The following is a 23,024-nucleotide window of genomic DNA, read 5'->3' as shown; positions in this document are numbered from 1 at the left end:
CTGACCCAAACTTGCCTACTGCCAGATCTTATAAATCCAATACATAGCTAAGCATCAATTATAAAACAGGCATTGGCATCGCAGTTTTTAAGTATGGTTCCCAGGAGAAATAGAGAAGTTATTTCTTGAGATATAGTTTTTAGTGATTTAATTTTATGCAGATAAAGCACAAGTGCTAATTTAGCCATCTTTCCATGACTATAACTATACTTGTTTTCTTAACCAAAGGCATATTAACAAATAAATGAACATGATACTATTTTGAAATACTTATTATAGTTATATATCCTGCTTAAATAGAAAATGACAAATATGATCTTATTTGCTTGAAATTTAAATTTTAGAATGGGAAGAGAGACTATTAGTCCATTCATTCAACTGAATATTTACACATTTTTTTAAAAGCATGGTGAAAACAGAAATGAGGAAAGGGTATAGTCAATGAGCATAGTTTATTTTTAATAAATAGAACAAATTAGTTATCTTTACTTTAATTCTAATTCTGATATTCTGGAATACCAAATAATACTTAAGAAATTGACTAATAATTAAACATAAGAAATGGTGAGCCATTCCTTAACCTCATATGAAGATAAAAGTGATATAGAGATATCTCTTCTATAATAACAAATTTGTAACTATAAAAAACCACTTTCAAGAGTATTTCATATTTTTCTTTTAAAAGTAAATGAATTTCTGATTCATAGTTGAATAGTTAAGCTAAAATGAAAACTGACTTTTACTTAATATTTTAAAATATGATCTTTTGCATTAAAATACTTCAAAGTGATATTTTTTCCTTCAATATTAAAAAATAATAACTAATATCTTATGTAACCAACTCTCAATTACCCACATTTGGAAGACTCGTATTGACAATTCTTCATAGAAATGTTTAATCTCAGCCTAATATATCCCTGCCACCCACTTCTGGGTTGCTCCCCACTGCTGTCAATTGGCATGCTTTCAAGGAATGCAAACATATTTTAATATTAGTTCTAGCAAAGCATTAGCAGGAAGGTAAACCTCCCAGGGAAAATTCACACAATACATTTGAAAGTCAAATATAAAATGATTCTGGATTATCAGTACCACCATAGGTTTCCATTCGGACAGATAATTGAGAATTGACTATACTACTGTGTTTGTTCATAAACTATGTACCACAACACGTAGTTCATAAAAGAAAGAAAGAAAGAAAAAAAGATATCTGAAACTAATTGAAATGAGAGAGCCAGAAGGTGCTGTGAAAACAGTGGATCTTCATAAAGAGAGAACTGAGCTGACAAATGTTTTCACTTTTTCTTTCTCCATGAGAATATGAAGTTTTAAATGATATGCAGCTAGAAGCAGATGAAATTATAGCTCTCAGACACTTTATAATTCTGAAACAGATATGTGATTGATTGCAAGGTGGCATCGCTGCTGGCAGTTTTTGTCGGCACATTTTGATGATACAGTTTCTTAGGTGAACTTCAAGTACATCAGTGACACACACTATGTTTCAGACACATTGAATGATTTCGAAGCTAATAATTTATGAGAGCTTTTGGAGAAAGTTATTAGGTTTTAGTCAGGAGAGATTTATTTTGTTTAATACTAGATTCCCTGCTGTACATTCTGTTTATCTCATCTTATTTTGCTAGTAAACAAATATGTAAAACTTTAATGTAGATGTACCTTCTTTATAACAATGTGTCGTCTACCTAACAAGGTTTCTCATTTGAGACAGGTTTCGCTAGTCGGTGATTATGTAGCCATCGTGTTTCTTTAAAAAGAAGACAGATAAATGAGGCATCTCAAGTTAGGATTCCATTAAGGAGAAACTGATAGGCAAAATTAAATTATTTGTCCTTAATTAGGAGATTAAAGGATCATCTACCCCAGATTTTATTAAATTCTTAATATTTCTATTTCAAATTGAGGCTAATAGTAGATTTTAGAAAATGCAGTGTTCTTGTGAGCTTTTTAGAATTCTAAATCCGTTTTTTTAGAGTTTTTTGTGCTTTGTTTTATTTTCAGAACCTGCTGAATGCTGCATATACTGAATTTTGTTCAAATTAAAGAAATTTGTATTAGTTTTACTCCACAGGTGACTTACATTAAAAAGAATTTCAAAGTATATAAATCTATTTTATAATATTCTTAAATCACTTTCTACCTATATTTTCTTAATTCTGCTGTTTTTTCATTGTATCGATTTGGAAGACAAAATATAAATACGTGTTTCTATGTGATTTTTCATTTTAGCCATTTTTTTTTCATAAAGACACACTGAGAAGCAATATTATTCTTCAGAAAAATGCACATATGCATCATGCATAAATATGATGATGGGACAATTCTCTTCACTTCATCTTCAGAGTACACATAAGAAGTCTTCACGCATGGTCTGTTATTGCCATGGTTTGCCTATCTGACATTTTCTCCCTGGTGGCCACTGCAAAGTTCTTGCGTTCTTATGCTCTGAGTGCAGGTCTACTCCTAAGACCAGGAGAGTGCACGTGGGAATAAATTCTCCAGGCTCGTCCATTCAGATCTCCCTGTCAGGTTACTCACGTCCTCTCTCTTCATAAAACTGGGGCAGCCTCATTTTCCTTCCACACACCCTTCAATTAGTCCAAAATGTATTGTATTATCTAAGAAATTTGTGCACACAATACAATTGCAAGGCCGCAATTAAAAATTACATCCTCATGATTCATATCAAAGGCATTTATACTTTAAGATTATTTAAATAAAAAGCTATTCTACTGAAATGTCACCTTAAACATGTTTAGATCTTTATACATGGAGGTTAGAGTCTACACTTTTTTTTTTTTTTTACTATACTCAACCTGCCTACTAGCAGGATTTTGGGGGAGAGTGGGGTGGGAGTGGATTCTGCTGCTCTTGTCACCTCTCATTGCATTTTTCCTAAACATTCTTTGTGGCAGCAATATTCTTTGAACCATCTGGACTCAAATTCTTAATCATCTGTCAGTCCTCCCTCCCCTTTGCCACCCTTATTGATGCGCCAAGTGTTGTCAATTCTTTTCTTGAAATCCTATTCCAAATTATTGTTTCTTTCCCATTACCAAATAGAACACTTTCTTAGTTCAAGGCGCTATGCCTAATGTGTTAAATTTCCATTCTTCATTTGAGTAGATTACAATAACAAGGGTATGTTCAGTTGTGTGCTCTTCCTTTGTTTATCTTAAGGATACTAACAAGGAGAGATGTGGTTCTTTTTTTGTTGTTTTTTTTTGTTTGTTTGTTCATTTTTTTCTGATTGCTCATTGGTGAGTTAGTTTTGCTTTATTTCAAAAATAGTAATGTAGGAGAATGGAAGAGCACATTCATTGAGGGTGAAATGATCTGGGATTTTATTCTGACTCTATGTTTATCATTTATGTGCTTCAGCTCAAACTGCCAATTGCCTTAAGCCTAATTGTATTTATCTGTAATGGTATTGAATGAGTTGTTCAAAGAGCTGTCTTTTGAGTTGTTGTGATCATTACATAAGATCACATTTATATTAAACACTAATAGAGTGCCCAACACACACACAAAATGCCTAATAAATAGTAAATCTTTTCATTTAAAAATTCTTTTTGTAGAGAGATATTGTCTGATGGTAGCCCTCAAATTCCAAATGTCTAATTTATATTTGATTAATTGCACTCTTGGCTCTTGCCAAATTATCTCAGAAAAATTCTCTTTCTACAGTTTTCTTCCCACTTTTCTGTGTCTGAAAGAAAATCTAAATATGATGTATAGGATTATTTTGAAATACCTGCCCTCAGAAAAATGTCAGAAATAAATTTTCAAGGTGACTCTAAGTACCTGAGCCATTATCCCTATAGATTCCCAAAAAGGTATAAATTTACATGAGTAAGAGGAAAGCCTAACAACCAATAAGGGATAGTTTTAAGATGAAAACCAAATAGGTTGTAAGTTGTTTATCAGAACAGAGGAAATTAAAATTAAGGTGCCAAAGAGGAGGACACAATAAGCAAGCCAGTAAAGTCCACAGAACTCCATAAAGGCCTGGCAATCTGAACTATCAGCTATTGTGGTTTGAAAGTCTAGGCAAAGAACAATTAAACCCCCAGGCTCCTCTGCACTCTTCATATCTAAGTGCTATTCTTCCTGTACCCATAAGAGAAAGAGAATGAAGACTAGAGATCTTCTGACTGGGAGAGGTCAGGGTTGAGCTCCTAGATTGAAAACTGGGGAGGGGGTGTCGTGTTCAAAACTGTGCTCCCTAAAATAAGGAAGCTGGATTAGAAACTCTATAAATATATTTGAAGCACTGAATTTCTCTGATTCTGGTACATCTAATACCCAAATGTGGTTTTTAAAAGTCACACACTTTTTTTCTTTTAACAACTTAAAGATATAATGCATATAATGTGTCTCGTCAGCATTTCCCATGGTGACAAGAGCGCTCGGGTTCATTTTGCACTTCTGGTTTTCCAATAAAGTGTTAGGTAACACTTTCAATTGACTAAGAAATGTGGCAACCTAAACAAAAGACTTACAGTGTATGGGAGACAGTATGTTTTAACTGAAGTCACAAAATATCTTATCATAACGTCCGTAGAAGGACTACAGTAAAGAAAAGAAATTATTTTTCACCTCGACATGGGATTTGGATTATAACAATACTAATTTCCTGAATTTAAATGCTTTTCTTTTGAGGAATTTAAATCCTAGTTTATTAAGTTTTCTAATTGGATCATAACAAACAACCAGTACCACCTATCTGCAGCAAAAATAATTAATAATAATAGTAATAATAATAAATGATTCCAACCAAAGAGGGAATTAAATTGGAAATCAACTTCCAACATCTCTGGGTTGGAATCCTCTCTAAGAAAATTATTGAAAATCCTCTGCCAAAAGCACTAAATACGAAAAACACTCTGCAACTATGTTTTTGTTATTGAAGACTGTAAATGAATGATGATGAATTATTGACTTCATCTAAACTCCTTACTGCTGATGTCCAGTGCATGCTCACTGTGATCCATTGATATAAATTGGACGCACATGGGACAGTGACCTGAAAAACTTATATTAAAATTATACCTTAATGCTATAAAGTTTGCAGAATGAAGACGAGAACGGATATTTAAGGACAGCCTCGTGCACATCCAAGCCTTTGATATGTTATTAGATATGCTCAGTATTTTTCTAAGCAATATTATCCCAATTCCAGAGACCAATATATGAAGGCTTGAGGAGACTAATAGTCTCCATATCATGCAAGGATAGTGACAAGTAGTGGGAAAATTTCAACTCAGATCTATCTGACACAAAAGTCTATCCTCTATCATAAGCTACCTATAATTTAATAATTGCTAAGTTTTGCACACGATATTCCTTCTTCTGTAAGTCTGTGGATTCATTCCAATAGCATTTCCAATGACTAGTGCTGTTAAGAATCCTAGAGTCATAAGGTAATAAGCAGAGTAACTTTCTCTTTATTGATAATACGAAAAGTTGTGATTGATTTTACGAGATTACTAAACAAGAATGAGAAATTTTCTTTTTTTTTTTTTTTTCTGGGAAGCCAGTAATGGTGGCATGTTTCTATTCCCTCTTGACAGAAGCAGGAACAAACTCTTAAAAGTAGGTATTGAGTTACTGCAACTCAATTATCACTGGATTGAGTAAGCCTGTATGTATTTCTGCTCTTTCTTGAAAACCTAACACAAACTCCCAAAGGGGTAAAAACATATCTTGAGAAGGAGCATTTGTTTTGTAGCTATAATTAATAAAGGTCTTACTTGAAATAAATGTTATAAAATTTACAGTGGATGCGTACTCAAAAACTGAGAACTCCATGTGGCACGTTCACATGTTGATACTGAGCATGGGCTGGTACTTAGGGCTTCCTGGAAATGTGTTTTGATCCCTTTTGTTCACACTAATAATACACTATGAGGTGTTGCTCTGTGGGATGTAGTTAAAGCTTATTTGAGCTTCAGAAACCACTGGCACTTTCCTGGGGGGAAATATCAGAACATTTTTATTTTTATCTCAATCACTCCAGAAAACTTCATGGAGAATAGCTTCTGTCAGTGATATAGGGCAATTGCTGTCACAAATAGTATTTGAAAAGAGATGGCCTAAATAGTCAATACACTGTGCTCGGAAATGGTGAATACAACAATTCAGTGTAAATGTCTAAACTTCCCCTTGAGCTGGAATTGCTGGGGTGTTTTTTCCTCTTTTTGCAAACTAGGCTGTTAATATATGTTTTTGTTCATTGTATTTCCAGCAAATATTATAAAGTAATAGTTATTTTTAATATTCTAGATACTGATTCTTGCTTCAAATGCTTAGGCTGTAAGTTATTTGTATGTGCATATGTATGTGTGCAGGTGTGTGTGTGTGTGTGTGTGTGTGTGTGAGAGAGAGAGAGAGACAGAGACAGAGAGACAGAGACAAAGAGAAGGACAAAGAATGTGTTTGAATGTAAAGAAATTTAAAACATATCTCAAATATATAAAGAGTAATTTTATTCCTTTTGTTAAATACCAGATAATACAAATATATTCTAGCAAATAAAGAAGATAAGAATTTTTTAAATTTACTCGAAAACGCTTATGACGAGTCATAGTAGATCTTTCAAATAGCGAAATTGGTAGACTTGTTCTTTGACAGAAAACTACACTTAATTGTTCCCTAGTTGAGAATGACATGATTAACTGTATTGAGGAGAACAGATTAAAATATATGATGGCACATCATCTTGTAAGCATTTCTTGTGTCATTATTGTTAGCAGTATCCTTTCAATATCTCTTTCTTTATTGTTTTGAAAATAATGGCACAATAGAAAGCTGATTTACTCATGAATTCAAAAGCTCTAATTCTTCATTCAGAGTCATCATTAGTTCCTCCCATCAGAGCTTTCTCAAAGCACTCACTAAAGTCCTGTCAGAGCTTGTAATGATTTTCTATAAACCAGAAGCTTCCATGAGTTATTATTTTGAGAACGTGCCATATAACAGGCTGTAGCTTTAGCATTGTATGTTTTCTGCCTTCTTAGTCACTGGGGGAAAAAAATGGACTGTATTATTATGTTTTTCTTGATAGTTGAAAATAGAAAGATTTACTGTAGAAGAGATTAAGAGAGATAAATTGTAGGATAGGGAAAGGCAAAGGCAGCAAAATCACTTCCTGAGAGAAAAATCAGTACTGTAAGTATTTCCATATTCAAATATGGGTTTCCCCAAACTGGCTCGTTTATAACCAATTTGCTGGTTCATTGGATTTTATAATTTAGGGAGATCCACATGTGCATATATATATATGCACAGATATGTGTGTGTACTTCCTTGTGCATGCACACACACACACTTCCGCTCTGGTGATCCAGGATATGGCTGAATATGTTGAGAGTGCCCTTTCTCACTTTCCACCTTCTCTTTTCCTGATGAATACAAATATCACCACGTAAAGCATGCTTGATTTTTGCCTGACTGAGACTTATGTGATTTAGGGCTTGAACCTTTTAGTTCAGAGTTATATTGTTCCTTTCATCTTAGAAGAGACATATTTTTAATGGGTGGCCTTGAGACAACTAGCCTGGTTTCTAGATCCTAGGTCCTAAAGATTTAGAGACTTTGAGAGCATATTTAAGCTCTTCATTACTATTTCAGTCATCAGATATGTATACAAGAAGAAATTATGTCTAGGCAGGGTACGATGCTCTGGAAATTCAATCGTGAATAATATAAGATATTGTCCTTGTCCTCTTGGAGCTTATAATTTCTGGGGACACCTTGTTAAGTAAATAGTGAAAGGAAAACTAAATTAATTTGGACAAAAACACATAATCCTGCTCACTGGCCTTAAATTCATGACTTCTCTGTTCAAGTGGGCTCTTGGTGCCGCCCAGCAGTCACATCGTGCACATCCCTCTCCTAGATGACTGTTTGATACCATACCCTCTTCCATCTCTTTCTGCCTCCCCCTCACTTGCCTTCAGCTATTGACCTTACTTCCTTTTTCACCTTTCCACTCTCATACTGCTTCGACTATGCAAACTTGAAACAGTAATGATTTTGTCTTTGGGAGAGGAGGAGGAGAAAGGGGTAACTTGTACAGTATGGCAGAAAAACAGAGCCTGAACCCAGCCCAAGATAAGGAAAGGTATAAGCTTTAAATTGGTAAAGATTGGGACTTATGTAATTATTAGACTAGGGTAAAACTTAAATCACTATAATCTGGAATTGTATCATATAAGGGTTGCCTGAAAAGCTATGGCGGACTGCCTGGTATGTCAGTCATGTAGAGAGAAATAAAACGGACAAAATAAGGGTCCTGGGGAAAGCTGAGAAAGAATAATCTTGCTTCCTGCTTGTAATTTAGTTGAGCTTCTTCAATAAATTTGTTACATTGCCATGAACAATTATATGCATACTAATAGTTTGATGATGAGAAGAATGATTATAACGTTGTTTCTTATGATGAAAGAAAAAGAGAAGATCGAGGAGAATGCAGCCCATCTTGAACCTAGGAAATAGTCTCCCTAGCATTTAAAAAATTATTGTATGACTATAATACTGAACCAGACATTCTGTCTGTTTCCATTGTATACTTTCAATTTCTCTCAGTGAATACTTTAAATCCTTTATTAATCTAGCCTTCTCGAAATTGTTTTGAAAAACAGCGTCTCAGTGAGATGAGAAGGCTTGATCCGCAATAATGAATCTCAGACTTTTAGAGTGGAAAAACATTCTTATTGAAGTTAACAACCTGTTGAACAGTCACTTTGAAGTATTAACCTATATGGAAGCAAGTTTTCTTTAAGAAAAAAAGACCTAAATGGCTAATCTAGCTCTAAGGGCTGATATCCCAGTATCATATCTATTATAAAATCAATTTACTTTGAGTCAGAACCGCATTTGTTGTTTACCTTAGCCAGATTAAATATCATCATTGAAAATTGCCAAAACAGAATCTAACCAGTGTATTTTTATCACTTTCCGTGATAGAATACTTTTTAAATATGAACTTTTTCTAACATATTAGCTTCTATCAGTAATAACAGTAATAAGCACTAACATTTCTTGAATGATTCTTATGTGACAGACCGACCAAGTACTTCAAATATATTGCCACATTTAATCCTCATAATTATGGAGTAGGTACTATTATTTAGGATTTTAGAGATTCAGAAATCAGTCCAAGGTCATATAATTGTTTATTGCTCGAGCTGGGATACTAACTAAGCTCTGTCTCATTCTCGAATATATTATCTGAGCCACTAAAACTTGGTTGCTTCTCATTCTAAGTAGACAGAAAGTACTCTTAAGATTCTATTTCAACCTTCTAATTTCTATGATTGGTTTATTTAAGGTATAATTGGCCTATAGAAATTTGAAATCAACTTTAAATAAGTCAATAAGCAACTATATTTAATTGACAAAACAAATAAAATTATTCAATGTAAGCAAGTTAGTTTATTTACAGTTTCACATAAAAAGCGACTTCTACTTCCAACTTGGGCTTTTCTTTGTGTATTAATCAAGTTAAGCCAACTTTGTAACAAACATCCTTAACATCAATGACCAAACATAACACAGATTAGTTCAAATTCTGGTCGTTGTCCATCGCAGAGGAGTCCATTCTCTGTCCCCTACCATCTAAGTGCTTGGAATTCTTCTCTGTAGCCTGTGCATTTGGCCAGAGATTGAATGAAAAGAATGTGGAAGATTAGGCTAGAAGAGATCAGGAACCAATCTCCATCAATTCTGCCCACATACAATTGGCCAAAACTCAGTTATAAGACCACACCTAACTGCAAGAGAGAATAGTTATATAGTTTGGCAGTATGACTAGGGAAAAGCCATGGATTTTAGTGAATAATTAACTAGCAAGTGTCTGCTGTGCTCTTACAGACCTTAAGGTATATTGACAGACAGATTTTAAAAATATTTAGGTCAGAAAGCATATTCAAGTTTTCATGTGTTTACTGTAACCATAGGAATGATTCATTCCGAATATGTATGTTCTTACCATGTTTTCTATTGGCTCTGAGTCTGTAGACATTATAATTAACACCACCAATAGCTTGACTGATAATAACCAAAGAATATTTTATAAATTTATTTTGTATTTTCTTTCTTAAAATTATAGAACTTTCCATGTCTTTTATCCTTGCATATATCTTTAGTACGTGACAGAATATTTTCTTTATATTGTAAGAGGTTGACGTGTGGTATTGAAGTGAAATTTCATGTCTGATGGCTTACTGAACAGCTGTTGAGTAGATTCTAATTCGTGATATATCTTCAAATTGAATAATGTTTAGTAAGTCAACTTTACATTGTAACTTAATAAAGATTTGACATTAATTTGTAAACTTTAATTAACATTAACAAATACAAAACATATGTGTATTGTTCTAACAGTGAGTTAAGAAACTAGATGTTAAGAATCAAGCTTTTTAAAATTGTTTCGAGACATATTATTTTTATTAAATTGTATACCCTGGACACTTTTCCATCACAACTGATTTTTAATATGCATCACTTAGTATATGAAGATAGCCAGTGTAAATACATCTGCTGCTTTCTTTGTTTTTCCATCCTCACCTCATTCTTTACTTTATTCTCATGGATTATTTATCTTGACGTGTTGATGCATTTTTGATAAAATTAATCTGTTATTCTTTTCTCAATGGGTCATTACCATGAGACTTCATAACATTTTTCATTTGTTCTTCTTTGAAATTTTGCATTGTCTTCATTTTTTAAGTTCAGACTTTATAACTTGCACCATCTCAAGTGCATAGTATACCGAATTCAGTATAATGAGAAAATGTAACCTTTTTACCCTGTAAAAGCTCTCCAAAACGCTTTGATTTTATATAATATTACTTTTTCCCCTTGCAGCCTTGATGTAAAAATTCTTGTTACTGGTCATAGTTGCAGCTCTGTAAATTTGACTCTAGTGTTAAAAATTCCATATGCTGGACTCTTTTCCCATTAACTGTCTTAGCAGAAATTTAAAATATATGTGGCCAAAAGAATAACATTGGGAAAAAAATACTGTCATGTTTTGCACGGAACATCATAGGCACAAAGTATTATTTGCTTAATGAATAAATGAGAATGAAGAAGAGTCACTCTATTTTTTTTATTTCCACTGCGTGTTTAGAAAACAAAGTCAATGGGCCAAAATATCAGTATTCAGAAGAAGATGGCTCTAACTCTTGCATCGTCACTTAACACCAATTTCTTCTTTGTTGCTGCATTACATATACCACTAAATTAAAAGTAGTAGGCCCCTTTTCAGCTTTTATCTATAAGACTGTGCTTAAATGTAAGAGAAACTACATACTGAAAATACGTTAGAATGTTTTAAGTAATTAAAAATTTTTGAAGTTACTCTATAAAAATTGAATGTGATGGTCAAAATACACATCTCTATAAATATTTAGATTAAAATTAAAATTCGACAACTAAAGTTAAAATGAAAATTCCTACTGGATTTGTAGAAGTAAAGACATTGTAAGAGAGTGAAGGAAATTTCAGCGTCTGTTGAAGCTTACATGGTGGTTTGTGTATTCCCTCAGCGATTGCTAACGTCACCAGTATTCTTCAAATGAGATTGTGGATTTGTTCTGTTTAATGGTTTCCAAAGCAACTGAGAGATGTGATCCTCCAGAGACAGTGAAGGGATTTGATTTTTGATGCCCAAGTACTATTGAGAAAGTCCAGGTATTGAAAGAGTGTATGAGAAAATCTATATAGGAGATCAATTCCACAAGTACTTTGTAAAAGCATCAGACAAAAGTCTCACTTGACACAGAATATAGAAGTTCTATGCCAAAAATTTGTCAACACACTCGATCTTGCGGACAAAAATATAGATTTGAACTTACAGAGTATGATGTCCTGTCAAAGCTCTGATCACTCCACAACTGAGTTCAGTAGTAAATTCCAAGAGGCTTGTAAAACCACCACTGATTCCTGAACATGAATAAACAGTTCATCCACAGTTCTGCTATGATATGAATTTGGATTATGACTTGGGTAATAAATTAGTATATGAACTATTCGATACAAGATTCTAAACTATTAGCCAATTGCTTATGAATACTCTCGTTCATAAACCATTTTATAATCTAAGCAGATAGTTTTCTGTCAGTCTAAATGGATGCATTTAGGATATAATAGGTGTACCTTGGAGGACCCCATTAGATCATTAGTGGTGGCAGCAATGCCTAGGTTGCAAGGATATAACATTTATCAATAGTCAGTTTTCTGCAAAGACCATGGAAACACCTGGTAATTCTCCAAACACATAGGAGAGCAGATCTATATAGCCGACTACAATGTGGTGTGGGTCAGGCAGAAGATATTTGGGTCCATCACATTTTATGGTTAATAAATACCTGCATACATAGACAATTTTCAAGGAATTAAAATACAATGAAATCCAATTCATGCAAAAATATTCTAACTATGGCTTAGTTTGATAATTTCAAAAGTATGTGGAGAACCTCAAAACCTCAGGGATATAATTCAGAATCCTGATTATTATTTTACTGTAAAATATTGTGCTGGTTACTAGAGCTTTCTGGTAGATGGCACATCCAATCTCTATTTACCGTCTATCATTGATATTTCAGAGGCCTTACTTTAAGTATATGATTAGCTTTTCATATTAAAGAAATGATCCACAATCCAATGAGTATGGATAAGCAAAGTGCTTCATAAAGAATAATTGCAGTAATTTTTCAATAATAATGAAGGGGAAAACATGAGGATTTAAAATTTGTTTCTTCCGATTCTTTCTAATAATCTACTACATATTCGGTGATTTAATTCTGAGACTAGGAAAAAATGTTATGCTCTTAAGTAATCCAGCAATCCAGAATGGCAAACTGATCTAATCTGTTTTCTGGACTATTTTAAATTATGTACTGTGTTTTCCTATGAGATTTTCCCCAGGTGGCAGAACAGAGTAGTAATTAAAAGTTTCCAGATTCAGAAAACTTAGGTTCAAATACTAACTCTACCAATTACTATTTCTGTGACTCTGGATGATATAATTAAAGTTCTTCTAGTCTTCATTTCTTCATTCAAAAAATTGTGATAACAATCATCTTTATTATTGTGAAGACGGAATAAGTTAATACCATGTAAAATACTTAGAACAGTGTCTGTCATATACTAAGTGTTCATTAAATGATAGCTATTGTTAATAATATATTTAACATTATTTGACTATGTTGATGTTGATTCCTAAATGACAACTCTAGGCCCATGTCATTCTGTTTCATGCCTCTGAGCATTTACACTTGCTGTTTTCTCTACCCGGGAGCCCCTTCTCAATAGTCTACCAGCTAATTTTTTATTACATTTTCAAGATGCAGCTCTGTCAACTCTTGGTTAATCTATCTCTAACTCATACAGTGATATTCACTATCTCCTCTGTGCCTACATTCTACCTCATAGAATTCTCTATTATTTTTAAAGTGTCTTTGCATTTGAAATATTTATTCACATGCCCATCTCTCCCACTGGACAGTGAGTTTCTTGTAGACAGTGAACCTAGTATCACATAGAGTAGGCATTTAATAACCACATGTTCTCTCGCTTGCTGAAAGTAGGAAAGAAATATTATGTCTCCTAATTTAATTGACTTCAAAGTTTTGAATCTTAAAACATGAATATAATTTTTAAATGTTCTTATTTTTAAGGATAACAAGGATATAGCCTATTGTTCTTTTAAAATGGGTATTGGGTTGTTTGCTTTGTTTTATTTATGTTCATTTTTAAAGTTATTTATACACATGGGGGATATTTAGGCACTGTAGAAGGATATACAGTGAAAATTACTACTTCTTCATCCATGTACCAACCTCCAATTCCCTTTCCCAGCTTGTATGTGTACATATGTGTGTCTGCCACACACATCTTTTTATGCAAATGAGGACACAGAGGACATATTATGTTTTACCTTTTTTTGCTGTTTAACATGTGAAGTGCAACTTTTCCATATCAGCAGCACAACAGATTTGCCTAACTTTGTTATCAGATTTAGAATATTTTATTGTATGAGAATCCATTCCACAGAGTGAAGGTGCCCTGATAGCCCATGGGAAAGGCAATGCCTTTTCCACACTGACTGCTTTGCTCAGGAGCACCCACATGGATGCCAGTTCTTTTTCTACTGAGATTGAAGGTCAAAGGACAAAAGATAACAGAGCATTGCTCAAAGGTGTAGTATGAACATTAACAAGGGAGGGAGGAGAAAGGCTATGATTTTCCATAAATTAATAAATTTTATCCCTTATTAAAAATTTAAATAGGTTTTATGTGATTTGTAAATGTATAGTTCAAAGAGAATTTTAGCTGCATGCTGAACGAATCAAAAATTTTCTTGAATGCGATCTAAAAATTGAAATTGGAGTGGCTATAGCATTCTTTTGAGTGAGGGGTTAGAGGTTTTTTTTTCCTAATCACAAAATTTGAACATGAAAAGAAAAAGCAAAAATATTGAAGACAATAATGTCACTAGCAGAGATAATCATTATTACTCCATAAATTGCCACTTCACTTAGTAGAACATCACAAACATTCTCAATGGCGTTAGATTTTTAAAAAAACATGAATTTTATATCCTATAAATATGCTGTAATTCACTTAGGCATTTTATGTATAACCAACTTGTAAAACCTACATTGTACTTTTTATTTCTAATTTTTGATATTATTAATAAAACCGATATGAGTATGTAAAATGTATATGTTATTTTTTGTTGATTAGGAGTACTTCATATTATGTATACACTAACATTTGTCTATCATATATTTAAAATATCTTCCCTAGTTTTATTACTTAACCAGTTTCTTTGCTTTGATATACAGAACATCTAAATTTCTCCATAATCAAATATAGAAACCATACCTTATAAGGTCTTTTACTTTGTTTTTATGTCTAAAATTTCTTCCTACCGGTAGATTTTCGACCTTAAAATTATATAGACATACTGTCAGATAAACACTAACTTTTAATTTTTTTCATTTTATTTTCACACTTTTTTTTAATCTAATGCATTAGCAAGGGAATAGAATACACTGGTATAAAAACAAGCACCCAAAATACCATTAAACAAACGTTATAAAAATTAATTTTTTCTCACATAATATTCTAGATGTAGGCCAGTGGTCTAAAAAACAAGTAAGTAATTTGGTATATGCAGTCTTCCAGGGACCTATGTATTTTCCATCATGTTGTTTCTCCATTTCAATTTTTTTCTCTTATCCACATAATCAAAGCTGGCTCACCAGTAGCACAGCTACTTTTCAATCTGCTTATTTTATTTTATTTTTTTATAAAAACATTCGAAAGTTATACACAATACCTTTGTTTCTGTTATTTTGGCTGGGACTATTTTGCTAGGGCTGCCATAACAGAGTACCGCAGAATGGTGGCTTCAACGACACAAATTTTTTGTCTTACAATTTTGGATGCTAGAAGTCTGAGATCAAGGTGGTAGTGGGGTTGGTTCCTTCCGAGGGCTGTAAGGAATAATAATTTGTTCCAAGGCAATCTCTGGCATTCTTTGGCTTGTAGAAGTATCAACATGACTTCCGTCTTTATTTACAAGGTGTTCTCCCTGTGTGCATGTCTCTGCCCCAATTTCCGCTTTGTATAAGGACACCAGTCATATTGGATTAGAGCTCACTCTAATGAACTCATTTTAACTTAATAATTTCTTTAAAACCCCTGTTTCCAAATAAGGTTGCATTCTGAGGTACTAGAGTTTAGGACTTCAGCATATGAATTTGAGGGTTTTATAATTCAACTGATAACACTTGGAAAGATAATCTTTACCTTGGCAAAGGAAGGTTAGGGGAATACAGAACTTGGAGCCAATTATTGGTCTCATCCATCTTGAATTGATTTCAACCTAACATTTGAGCTAAAGGTGTAAATTCATTTTTATTCAATGCTTAAAATCACCTTTCCAGTATAATTTAACAGTGGCAAATTCTCTCATTATTTGAAATGCTGTTTTATTTATATTCAAGATTTAACCCAAGCTCTTCAACGCTACGTGATATATTTCATGTCTACTACTCTTAAATATAAAATGCAACCAACAGTACTGCATGGTGACTATGATTAACAATACTATGTTGTATTTGAAAGTTACTAAGGGAGTAGATTTTAAAAGTTGTCATTACAAGGAAAAAAAATTGTAACTATGTGAGTTGATATTAACTAAACCTATTGTGGTAATCATTTTGTAATATGTACACATATCAAATCATTATTCTGTACACCTAAAACTAATATAATGTTGCATGCTAATTATATCACAACAAAACTGAAACAATATGAGACTGACAATATCTATTTACTTCCTGTAACTTCTGTCATACTGATGTTTTCTCATAGTAATTGAAACCACATAAGTTTGTATATTATAACTTTACAATGTACAAAATAGTTCAGAATGGACTAAAAAGCATTCATTATAATATTAATGACACATATTCAAGGCTTACTAATTTCACAACTAACTTACAAAGTAGGCATTATTTTTTTTCCCCTATTTAAGGACTGAGCGTAATGAAGCATAGGGAAGTTGAGAGACTTGCTTAAAGTCACAGAGCTATTAAACAAGTAACAGCATGGAATGAAATCCACGTGCACTCAATTTCAGGACCATGATTTGAAACACCAGGTGATGTATCTCATGTCTAGCAGGCTCAACTATAAAATGAGACTAACAAATCTATTTACAAGTTTTTCATTAAACAATGCATGTATAACAATCACCCAGCATCCTGCATGAATAAGAATCTCAATAAAAACATCATTGTTCTCTACTATGTCCTTCTCAGTGGTTAGGTCAATCTGTGGTATGAAAGTGTAGAATGTTAATGAAAGAGTTCATAGGTAAACTCAGTCAATCTCTATCTCTAACCTCCCATAATTTGCAAAATATTTTTGTATCCTTAATGAAGGAATCCATTTACATAAGCCAGAATCTCATGCTGTGCAAGTCATCAGCATTAGGAAGGTTCACCTTTAAAGTATTAATGAATCTCCACTTTTTTCTCTGTAATATCTCAGTGGGCAGCTTTGTGGCTTTTTGATCAAACTGTTCTCTCACTGAAGGAGCTATCAGTGGAATTCATCTGTATATGCCTCATCCAGTACAATATCCTTTTATCCAAGGACCTCCAAATCCTCAGTTATTAACACAAGTGTAGATAGCAAGTTAATATTTCAGTTTGCTTATTTATTTGTGAATATGTCAGTTTATAACAATTCACATTATAGCACTTTTTCCAAAGTGAAGTTTTTGTTATTAGTCAAATGATTCTCTATCTTGCATACTGCTATTTCTTCTTAAAACTGTCCCATGATCTTCCTTGGGGGGCAAACTGCAGTAGTATATGGGTATCTAGGACTCATTCTCTTTTCTCCATTAGTCCGGGACGTTATGCCTAATTTCAGTCTACTATTACTGATTGAAGCTGCATGTATTTATTTCAACTCAGGCACTATAAAAAGAAACATGTTTAGAGAATAAATTTTTCCCACATGGTTATTATATGGCAGGTATTATGCTCAGAGAAGTTCTAAAATGCTGTAGTTGTGTTGCACATAGTAGGAGACCACAAAATGCTTGCTGAAGCAGTTAATTTAAAATTAGACAAAAATCAACTCTAACACACTGTTTTGAATTGAAGAGACAAGGATGCAAATTATATGTTACTACAGGCAGAATTGCATTGACAAACTTTTCTGAAGAACACTAGTTTCTTCCAAGATGTTTATTGATGTTTGGCAAATAAAAAAATATGTTGTGTTAAAATGATTTGGGGAAATATTAGCTAAAAGAAAAATTTAAAGATTTTCTTTTTGAAAGAAGTTTCGGAATTTTAATATGTTTTTGCAGCCCTTCCTTGAAATTAACCAGAAAAAGTTATGCTTTCTCTAAAACATCTATTAATATGTCACAGAAATAGTGTTTCACAAAACATTATTTGCAAAATACTGACGTGAGGAATGCAGGAGAAATTTTGGGAAGTGAAGTGTACATTTGCCAATGAACTTCATGTCCTCTAAATACATGTTTGAAAAAAATAACTCTTTTTCTATTACTAAATCGAATCTCTATCCTGGACCTGTATTCCACCCGATTAAGGAGATTTTTATTAAGTCAATTCCAAGTACTCAATTTTAGGTTATAATACCATCAGTTTGAGATATCTCTCTTCTCTATCCTTCCCGGAGCAGCATCAAGTGCTGGCGAGCTTATGTAGGATCTTAGCATTGAAATTGGACATCTGGTTCTCATCTGATAACTGTCCACGCAGTTTCCAGCTGTGGTTTACACAGTCTCGTCTGGTTCTCAGTTGTTGTTATTCTTCTCTGAAATGTCTGCCTTTACATCTGGCTCCCCAACCACATGTCCATACCACACCGACACCGTGTCACCTCTCCTTGACTAAAAGACCCCTTTATGTCAGCCAGCTCTCTTTTAGCTAATCTCTGGGCCTTTGTCAAAACCATAGAAAAATTAGGTTGCCCCATCATACTATTTTAGGTCCATGGGAAATTTGGTGAGGCTGTCTGAGGAAACCACTGGCCCTAAAATCGTTCCCATGTCAACTGATACAAGGAACACTCTGTAAAGATGATGTCCCCCAAGGCTCCAATAGAAAGTCTCCATTCTGGCATTCCCAAACTTACCTGGGCTGAGAGTGAGCCATTCTATCCTCTGAAAGGAAAACTGGATGTTGGGATAGGGGATTGGGATGCGAAGGGCTATTGCAGAGGACCCCACTTTAGACACCTTTCTCTGATCAGTGATTTTTCAATTGAGGTATTATGAGTCCCAGGGGGCGGGTTGGGCTCTAACTAGAAGGGCATCTTTACTTCATCACCTTTAAAAAATCTGTGGTAAAAATCAGTGTGCTATAAGCTTTATGCCCTTAGTACAGTCTAAAAATTCAATTTAAATTTTATAAAACAACTTTTCAAAAATATACTGGCATGTATTCTGTTATGCGTCTCTTGCAAATATAGAAATTATATATTGATTTAGATATTTTTAGCAAAAAGGAGGAACCTGATTAACAATAATATAAGTTATTTAATCACCACATTAGGTAGACATCATCGAATAACCTTGTGAAAAAATAATACAAGTTTTCCTAAACAATGAAAGTGATTTAAAAATGAAAATTCCGATATTAGTACAAAACAAAAAGATAGTAAGACATCTAATATTTCTCTAATGGCACCTCTTTAAGTAGGTTTGTCTACCTACCTACACGGGAAAGTCACAGTGCATCTTTATGAACTAGAAGTCGATAACCCATAGACTAAAATAAAAAAAAAAAATGTGTTCTGGGTGTGTGTTATATACCAGGTATTTCCGCATGTAATATTGAATTTAGCTAGGTACTATTTTTATTTACTTTGCAAATAAGGAGACTGAGGATCAGAAATGTGAAAAAACTTGTCCAAGTTCATAAAATTTCAAGGTGGTGGAGCTTATATCTACATCTGTCTGCCAACGAAGTCCATGGCACCTCTGTCAACTTCCTTATCAGAAACAGGTATTTATTCTCCAAGAGAGAAAAGGGAAAAAATATAAATACACACACACACACACACACACACACACACACACACATACACACACACCACCACCACCACCACCACCACCACCATCACCACCACTACCACCTCAGAAACTAAAAAATTCATTGCAGTTCTTACAGTTTGAGTAAAGGAATTGTCAAGTACCTGCAATCTTTCTTTCTCATCCTTTTTGCAATTAATAGGTTTCAAAGTATATGTTTTATGCACATGAAGGGGTTAGGGATGATCATTAGTATGCCTAGTACTGGTTTCACATTTGTCATCCGGGGCCTCGAGGCTCCTTATGCCTCCCCTTGCCATCTCAGGGCCAGTGCGACACTCCCCAACCTAAACTAAGTCCTTAGGGAATTCTGACACTTAAGGACTTTTCGGCCTCTCTGAAATTTTCATTTTCTGACCTATTTCCCAAGCAATAGAGTCCTCACAGAAAACCTCATACTTTATTCAATCTTTTGGAGTAGCTGGCTGAATAAAGTGTCCCTTATAGGAAAGCAGATCCCTATTCCCCTGCTCCTTTCCAAGCCATCACAGACCTTACCATTCCCAATAGCAGGCTTTGTCCCCTGTTACACAAACAGCATGTCCTTGTCATGCTAAGGAATTTGTAGAGTTGTAGCCCTTTGGAGGATAAGAGGAATGAGAGATCGGCTCCCTAAGGGCAGGGAGTGTCACCTCTTTCATTCCTTGATGAAAGGGCCTGGAATGGCTCTTGGAACATATTTGGCACTTAAATGTATTTGTTGAATGCAGTAATAGAAGGGAGAAAAGTAATAAAAGTGAGTTTTTCCTGCTTCCCAGTTCTTTCTCATTTTGCTGTCTGTTCCTCCAAGGTGAGAAAGTGGTGTGAAAATAGTTCACCAGGTGCTTGTTTAAGATTCTTGTTGAGTTCAAATTTGGCCACTGTGAATGTGGGAATTAAAACCTGACTCATTATCCATATTCTAAGTTCTGTCACTGCTACACTGCACCTTAATGAAATTTTTTGTGTGTGTTTTAGTGTATATGTTTTTATTTCCATTGGTGGTTGGAATAGGATATCAAGATTGTAGACACTCTCTGTGATGGTAAGATTCAGCCTGCTCGCTAACTCCTTTACCCAGCTGGGGTTCATTACTTTTTCTCACCCTTTCCTATCTTATATGATAGAATTTACTGGAGTTTTCACTGATGAATACATAAACTATTAAGTATAAAAAGATGGGCTAACTCTATAAAAGTTTTACATGCCCTGAAGAGTAGATCTTTTGATATTTTCTATTGTTTGGACTTTAGCCAACCAATGAAATTTCTTTGGGTCTCAAGATAGTTTCTCATCCTGCCACTAGATGTCAGGAACAATAAGAGCAGCCGCATCTACATTATCAGAAAAGAATCACACTCCGGAACTATTTTTCAGTCTTTCTCAGAACTGAAATTCATTTATTGAATAAATACTTTTTTGAGCACCTACTATATGTCAGCTACAGTTTCAGACATTTAGGATATTTGAGAATATACAGACAATAACAGACCTAAATAAGAAAGAGAGACATGGTGGAATTAGATGGTGCATACAGATAAGAAGGAGTTGGAAAACAGAACCCGAGTAAAAAAAGAAAGCAAAAAAAAAGATCAGATCTGGTACACAGTGGTAGGCAAAGCAGAGAAGACTAGCAAGATTCATAAGCAGATGCCAAAAAGGGTTGGTGTGAGTTGGGTCCCTCCCTGACGCAGACACCCATGACAGGATTAGATCTGCAAGAGATTTACTGGGTGGAACACCTGCGAAGGCAAAAGAAGATAGAGCCAAAGAAGGCGGGGGACAGCCTTCAGATGGCCATGAAGTTCTGTCCCTGTGAAGTAGAGGGGGTAGGCAGAAGCACTGCATAAAAAGTGCCTTACTTTATAGTGCATCTCTGGTGGCCAGAATGAGAGAGGACCTTAGCTCGAGCTGCTCAGCATGGGCCTACATTAGCATCCCTGACATGCTGGCTGAGAATGTCCTTGGAATTTAGGGGCTCATGCACTAAAAGGGGTGGACTCAGTCAGTGCTGGTCAATTTTGTTCGCCACAGCAAGATTTCTGAGTGGTGCATTTTCATTGTGGCCTTGGAATTTAAGAAAGCTGGAGGAAAAAATGCAGAAAGGGAAGGGACTGAAGAGGAAATGTATGTATACACTGGGTAAACCATTACTGAGTCAGTGAATAGCACATAGACGGCATTCATTAAATGCTATTGAATTTTTAAATTATTTTAATTTTGGAATTATTTTTGTTATTGATTGTCAGTGAATAGAACTCTTTATTCTTGAATAGTAATTAAAATAATAAAATGAACAATCATCTGTTCCCTGTAATATTCTAACTAACATTTCTATTGTTATTAGACATAACAAAGTATTTTGTTCCATCCTTTACATCATATAAGATTGTTACTAGATTTATGACATCACAGACATGCCGACAATTCTAGTTTTTTGTTATACATATTATTGATATCTTTCTTTTTCTTCTGGAGAAAGAAAGAAGAAAGGAATATACAAACATATTTGATGACCATGATATGAGTCTTCACAGTATGCATTGGCTCAAATAAGAAGCAGGCACTTTTACGGCTATAACAAAGTTTACATTTTTTTCTGTAGAGATGCTGCAAGAGTTCTCTAACCATAGACAAGACAAACCATCATTCTGATGAACTATGAAATTTAACATGTTTACACACATTTTCTACTTTGAAACTTCCGTCAGCTTTAGAGTTGCAGTTTAGCATTTCCTAAATTTTGAGTGCTTGAGTAAAACTTTCCTAAAAACAAAAGTACTAAACAAATAGGCTGAGAGTCTCATGAGAAGTAACCTGTAGAGATTTTCAGTACTTCCAACAGTGGCTCAGGGAAAAAATTCCAACAGAATATGAGTTTTTTCGTTGTTCTTTTTTTTTTAATATATTGCTGCTTTTTTTTCTTTGGGGAACATATTAAAAAATAAGAAAGTATATAAAATATAATAAAATGTAGTTTATAAAGCAAAGTGTGTCTATATTCAGGAAAATAAAATAATTTTATAAAAATGTGATTGTCTAATAGAACCCATATACCCCTTAAAAAACTTTTTCTTAAAAAAAATTAAGAATCTTTATCTAATTTATATAGCCAGATGACTAATCATTATTGTTTTATTCTAATATAAAATTATGTGCTAATAATTATATAAAACTGTAAATTCTTGCTAATAAGATATAAATTGGTGAAAGTGTGAAATGTAAAAATGAACATTTAAGGTATCGAACCAAAGCTAATTAAATGCCACCTAGCAGAAATTTTTCTTTCCCCGCCTCTCTTTTTCTCTCTCCTCTGCCTTAAGGCATAAAGAATAAAGAATTTACTGCCAAAATTTGAATC

The sequence above is a fragment of the Pteropus vampyrus genome, unplaced genomic scaffold (assembly GCF_000151845.1).
Source record: "Pteropus vampyrus isolate Shadow unplaced genomic scaffold, Pvam_2.0 Scaffold92, whole genome shotgun sequence".
Classification (NCBI taxonomy): Eukaryota; Metazoa; Chordata; class Mammalia; order Chiroptera; family Pteropodidae; genus Pteropus; species Pteropus vampyrus.
The sequence above is the reverse complement of the archived record's forward strand: the minus strand, read 5'-3'. Positions refer to the sequence as shown.